Below are 6,546 nucleotides of genomic sequence, written 5' to 3' on the forward strand. Positions count from 1 at the left end.
CCATCAGCTGATAACATGTGGGTCCCATTTCCCCCCACCCTCCCCACATGTGAGCGAGATGGCAGATAAAGCCATCCTGCCATCTGAGCCGTGTTTGCAACTGCTCCTGATTAAAGAAGAAAAAACCCTCTTGATGTGAGGCTTGAAAGGCTCGGGGGGACTCCCCACGCCAGCCCAGAGTGCCCTGGTGAGGCTGGATGGGGGCTCTGTGGTGAACATCCCTGAGCTGATCCTCTCCTGCCTTCGAGGTTCCAGGGCAGTTTCTCTCCTGGGGTTCACTGGCACATGGAAATCCCTGCCTTTTTTATTATCCCCCCAATTCACTTTATCCACTGACATAATTATTAAATATATTAAGTAATTTCAGTGGTATTAGGAACTAATTCATGCATTTTGAGATTTTTGGAGTGGGAGAGAGTATTTCGTCCAAAATATCCCTCTGTGTGGAAAAACAGGAGCTTTGTTGGGCTTTTTGTTTGTTTGTTTGAAAGAACAAAAACTGAAGCCAGAAAATCTGCAATTTGAAAATCAGAAGGGAGGGATAAATAAAGCAAAAATTCTCCCTCTTCCTTTCAGGGTGGGAATTAATTGGTGTTATTTGGGGCCTGATCAATTGAAGTAACAGAAGAAGTATCAGCTGAACTGGGGGCATTTCCAGCATCAGGTATTTCTGCCTGACATTTTTGATACAAAAATGCAAAAAGCCCAAAAGGGACCTTTAAGAAGATCTGTATTTCCTTGGAACTTCCACCCTACCTGTGTCAGCGTTGCTGCAGGGAGTGTCACCCTCTGGGCTCACACCAGTGAAAGTGCTGAAATCACATCCCTGGAAATCAGCTGGAATTTTGAGGAGTGAGGGCAAAAGCAGGAAAGGCTCCTGGTCATTGTGAGTCTTTGAAGCTTCTCCTTCCTAAACAAACAGAGAGAGATAATTAATTCAGGGCTGAGCTCAGGACCAGTTTTGTCCCGAAATCCCCTCCCAGCACCATCAATAACCTTTCCCTTCACACTCTCATTTACTTCCAGCTCACTTGAGAGGATGACACTCTCAACTCCCAGCCTTTCTCTTCCATGGCCACCCCTCAGGTCCTCCAGAGGTTTTTTCGTGGTTCCAGCTGCTTTGCTGCCCTTCCAGCCGTGGGATCAGCCTGAGGGGAGGGTGTTGCTTCTCATGCCAGGGCTCTGGGGCTCATCCTGCACCTTGGGTGGGTGCCTGTGTTCCACCTGGAGGAGCAGCCCTTGCCAAACCTTATGTTTTGGGATGACCCTGCACCAAATCTCAGCTAATTCAATTAGGGAGCAGGTCCTTTGAAGCTGCCACAGACCAAAGCTCAGGAGAAGTGAAGGGCAAAGAAAAATTTAGAAGATAAACACAAAGCAGAAAAGATACTGAGAGGGAAAGAGATGGTGAATGGCAAGAAGGGAGTTAATGAGAGCCAGAAACGCTAGTTGGAGAAATGTTGATTTTATTTAGCATTAATTGCAGGAAAGAGCCTATAAAGTGTGGTAAAAAATTATTAAGTACCACTATGCAATGCCAGCTTTGTGCCAGCCATCCCCACCAGACAGGTGTATTATTCCTAGTTCCCAAGGTATAAATAAATAATTGCTTTTCCACATCTTTTTTTTTTTTTTTTATGATGGCATTTCATTATTTTTTACTGCCATATTGTTACAGCTCCAACTCCTCCAGAGCAGGTTTGGAGATCGGTGGGTGAGGGAACACGTGTGGCTGAGCAGGGATGTGTTTGTGGGTTGGCACGAGGGAGCCAGGGCTGAGGTGTCTCAGCTGAAGCCAACTGGTGATCCAAGTTACCTTTCCTGAGGGAGGGACTGCCCTGGGACAGGATTTTTTTTGGGGGGGGGGTTATCACCCCGCTCCAAGCGCTGCCATCATCTCAGCCCGCTCAGGGACACAGAGCTGGGGTTTCTATGACTCCTGTTCGCGTGTCTTGAGATCAGAAAAGCAAAATAAAACCTGTGTTCAGCCCCACTGTTCGCTTCCTCCTCACGATCTGCCCACATGCCCTTCCCAGCACTGTTTCATCTGACACTGCCCGAGTTAAGAACGAGGACAGATCCCGTTTTTCCTGAGCAATGTTGATATCAGCATTTTTGGGCTTGTTTTTCTCGAGTCTCTCGCTGCTCAGGAGGAGGCTCAGCGGGGAGATAAGCACTGGATGCGTTTTCCAAGCAACCTCTTGCTCCAGATGAGGCCACCAAAGACGCCGGGGGAAGCAGCGATCCCCTGGTAATGCCTCGGTCCAAGCTGTGACCTGGAACCGTGGGCTCTGCAAATATGCATAAATCTTCAGCTCCCATCCAAATCACTGCAAGGTTCAGTGAAAACAGCAGAACTGCCAGTGAATCCAAGCTAAGCTTTAATCCAGGCTCTGGTGTGATTTATGAGCTCAGGTGGAAAGCAGGAAACGCGATGGCTTCGGCCCCAAACTGTGCTTGTCGGCCGCCCCATTGCAGGGGTGGCTGCTTTGGTGCTGAAAAACTGGGACAACCAGGACACAGATGGAATCCAGCAGCACAAAACCACCCCAACAAGATCTGCAAACCCTGCCCACCTATCAGAATATTAACACAGACAGTAGGAAACATGGTTATTTATTCCTACCTCAAAAAGAGGAAAGAGAGAACACTTCAGTCCCACAAACCCAATTTTCTAGGGCAAAGCTCCCCCCAGCCAGAAGCAGGGATCATTATCTCTACAGAGCATTAACAAGGTCATTCCCTCCCCTTTCTCAGCCCCTCATTATCCACCCATACATCAGCTTGGAAAAAAATTACCCAGGATAACAATTAGCAGGAGATCCCTGGTGACCTGACCAAGGAGACTTTTGACCAGCCTAGGTACCACCTCTGCATGTCCCCAGGAACCTCCAAACAACCCTTCTCATTGAGGCTGGGAATTTTGAGTAATTTTGAGCCTCTTTAATGAGTTTAGCCGAGAAATTGGTGGGTGAGGGAGGGGATTTCTGCGCCGTGACTCGACCCTACAGCCACGCAGAGCTGCTCAGCTCCGAGCCTGTTCCCAGCCCGGGCTCACAGCTGCAACATCTGTATCCCATCCTGGTGCCAAGTTCCTCCTTTTTCCAATACTCCCCCTCCGTGTGCACGTAAATCTCCGAAGGGAAACTCTGCCTCACGGGTTTGAGGGCGCGGGCGATGCCGGGCAGTTGCGTTACAGCAACACCTGCGGCTCGGCTGGGCCAGCCCAGACCCTCCAGGGCACTGGGGTCCCACCACCCCGGGCCCCCAGACACCCCCCTGAGCCAATAAACCCCAACACAGACAGTTTACAGCACCCCCCCAGGGTTTTGGGCTGCTTGGCCGGTGATTTTGGGGGGGACTGAAGAGGGTGATGCTGTGTATGCCCAGCCTGGCTCAGCACGGCCAGGGGCTGCTGCAAAGGGCTTGTGCTGAGTCAGGACAGACAGACCCAGAGAAATGGGGGTGCCAGGGATGGGACAAACTGAATTTCTCCTTCCTGGCCGAACAGCACCAGAATGACAAGCTCTCCTTGCTGCTCCCAAGTGTTCCAGTTACAGTTTTCTCCCATTTTCTTTGTGCTGAAGGTGCACAACCACCGTCACAACAGCAAAGCTGGAAAACCAAATCATTTCAGTTGGGAAAACCTTTGAGATCAAGTCCAGCCATTGACCCAGCACTGCCAAGGCCACCACTAAACCATATCCCCAAGTGCCACGTCTATACATCTCTTAAACCCCTCCAGGGATGTGGATTCCACCACTGCCCTGGGCAGCCTGTTCCAACCCTCGGATCTTGTACCTGGCACTGGGCATCTAAAGCTAATATTGCAGCATTTTGCACAGATTTTGAGTGTTTCACCACTGAAGGATCTAGGCAGGTATCAACTAAAGCTGAAGTCAGGCTTTTCCTAATTCTCCCATCCCTGCTGGGCTCTGTGCCTGTGGGTGAGCTGGAGATGCTCAGGAGAACATCTCCAGTGCTGAATGGGTTTAACTCACCACAAAATCAGAAATTAATCACTTTAAATATACCACACCAATTTCTGCAGGCAGACAGGGCCAAAGGCACTCTCCTCATCTTTCATGGCTATTTCTCATCCCTGAAAGGGCACATGGACACAGAAGCCACAAAAAAGCCACTTGACCCCAGATCTCTCTGTTAAAGCCTAACACGTCTGTCCCGGTCCAATCAAGCTTTTTCTTGAGATGAATATTGTCAAAAAAATAACCCAGAGGTTTTGTTCTTCACTCTCCATCAGAGCAAACACAGAGAGATTCACAGCTCTCCTCAGAGGAAAAAACAAACCTGCACTGAAAGGGTTTCTGCAGGACCTGCCTTGTAAAAGGAACTAGATTAGTAACAAGGTTGTTTTTTTTTTTTTTTTTTTTAATTTCAAGTGAAAGAAAGAGTGTGACAAGGAACTAGGAGCCTGTCTGCCATGGAATATTCCTGCAGTACTTGGGGCTGTGGTTTATTTTACTAGTGGTGACTAGTTCAAGCCACATTTAGTCAATAAATATGAGATATGAGGTCACCCCGCCATCGAGCTGTTACCCTGTCTACATATTTCACAGCTGGGCAGTAACCTTTTAACTGGCGTCTACCTCGGTGGGGAGTCTCCATAAAAAAAGAGCCAGGATCCATTGGTCGTGGTGGGGGATCAGGGCCATTCCTGAGCAGCCTGAGTGGGAGAAAGGGAGAGCTCAGGGTCTTACTTTCCCCTTCCTTTCCCTGCTTTCCAGTGGCACAGCTTCCAGCCGGAGCCAGAGGCTCCGAGCTGCCCCGCAGATAACAGGGAATGAGGCAGCACATCCCACATCCCAAGGTTTTTACAGTAAGTTTCCCCATCTTTCCTGTAGAATTGGGTCAAAAGACGAATTTCCTCCAGGTTTCAAACATTTTCTAGGGCTTAGTTCCTCCTTTTACGGATAAACTCCTTTAAAAGGTTAATCCTCCTTTTTCCAAGTCTGTACCTTCTCCTCACTGCCTTTGCTTTGCTTTGGGATGAGGGGGACACTTGCCTGGTTTCTGAGCTGGTAACTAAGTCTGGTTAAGATGGAGCATCCCTGAGTCCAACATCAAACCTTTCACCCCAGCAAACTCTCTGGGATGGTCCCAAGTGTAACTGAGAATAGAGGGTGCAGCCCCAGCCCTGCCACTGCCTCGATTCGAAACCTCCAAGTTTTCAAAGCAAGTAGACCTCAAGATGTTTTTTCCTGCAGCCCTACCTCACAGTCCCTCCAAGGCCTCCAGAGATGGTGGCAGCCATCCATGAGCAAGTGCTGAACACGAGAAGGGACCTGGGCCAAGTCACCTGGCCCGGCTCCAGAAAGGTGTTCAGGTCCCAAACAGCACTGGAGTGAATGAGTGGATACGGTGAGAAGCGTCAGGGAAGAGAAAGCAAACCCAGGAGCGAGAGGCCACGGCAGGGAACCAGCTGAGGACCAGGCTGTGCTCTGCTGCCTTCTGTCAGCTCTGCACCAGCTCTGCCCACCGTGCTGGTGTGCCAGCAGCTCAGCTGGCCTCACCCTTCCCTGCCAGCTCCTGCAGTACCTGCAGCCCCCAGCAGCAAAGCCAGGGCAGGGGGAGGTGAAGGGGAGATGAAGGGGAGGTGATGAAGGGGAGATGAGATGAGATGAGATGAAGGGGAGATGATGAAGGGGAGATGAGATGAGATGAAGGGGAGATGTGTCCACCCTGCAGAGCGAGGTGCTCACAGTCCCTTCCCAAGCCCTGCACCATGTCCAAGGGGAGAGCCAGGGGAGCAGCAGCAGCCCAGAGCTGCTGGCAGGGCTGTGGCAGTGCCATGGTGAGGGCCTGGCTCCTGCCCTCTGGCACACCGGGAATCCCAGCCTGGCTCTCCCATCCCGACGTCACGGCTCAGCACCGGCAGACGCGGCTCCGGCGCCGGGAGACGGGGCTGACTCCTCCCAGCTGGGCTGGAGCCTCCAAAATCAGAACCTCTGCTGTCAGCTGCCTTTTATAGGGCTATAAAACCACGGGCTCATGTACGAGTCTGTCAGACCTTGGCCGGCATCGGCCCCTGCCACCTCCATCCCACCTCCCTGGCTCCCACACATGTGTGTGGTCCCTGCTCCCTCCATCTCCAGAACCACCACCTGAGGGCCAGGACCCCTCAGACGGACAGGTGGGCATGGGAAGATGGAATTGTACCAATGGCAGCTCAGATGGGCACGCCTGAGCAAAACAGGTACGAGCAAAGCAATGAAATGCCCCTCATTTGGAGCCCCCCATCCCAACGATGCTCCGTGGAAAAAACCACCCCTGCACCATCAGCAGGGGGCTGCAGCTCAACACCCACCCACCAAAGCCTCCCCAGCACCCACCTCCACCCCCCCCCCAGCCCCTCGTGGCAGGATGGGACCAGGGGGTTGTGCCACACACCACTAATAACGGGGACACTTGTAATGCTGGGCCTGACGACAAGAACAACATGAAACAACCCTGCACCCACCCACTGAGAGCACGGAGTGTGTCACACTCCTCTGTGTCATGAGGGTAAAAATATCCCTACTGACGGCC

General features: G+C 51.5%; 1 long non-coding RNA gene across 2 annotated transcripts in view; it reads right to left on the reverse strand.

The window, feature by feature from the left end:
* Window positions 1-762: 762 nt before the first annotated feature.
* Window positions 763-6,546, reverse strand: part of LOC114068317 — a 22,959-nt gene continuing 17,175 nt past the window's right edge. The window contains exon 3 of one of the 2 annotated variants that reach the window (XR_003573558.1): window positions 763-910. This is a non-coding gene — a long non-coding RNA (uncharacterized LOC114068317). Of the gene's footprint in view, window positions 911-1,795; window positions 1,952-6,546 lie in introns of those variants that run through there. The other variant, XR_003573559.1, reaches the window with a different exon arrangement.

The sequence above is a fragment of the Empidonax traillii genome, unplaced genomic scaffold (assembly GCF_003031625.1).
Source record: "Empidonax traillii isolate 1590-97213 ecotype Southwest subspecies unplaced genomic scaffold, ASM303162v1 scaffold1037:size355049, whole genome shotgun sequence".
In the NCBI taxonomy this organism is placed as follows: Eukaryota; Metazoa; Chordata; class Aves; order Passeriformes; family Tyrannidae; genus Empidonax; species Empidonax traillii.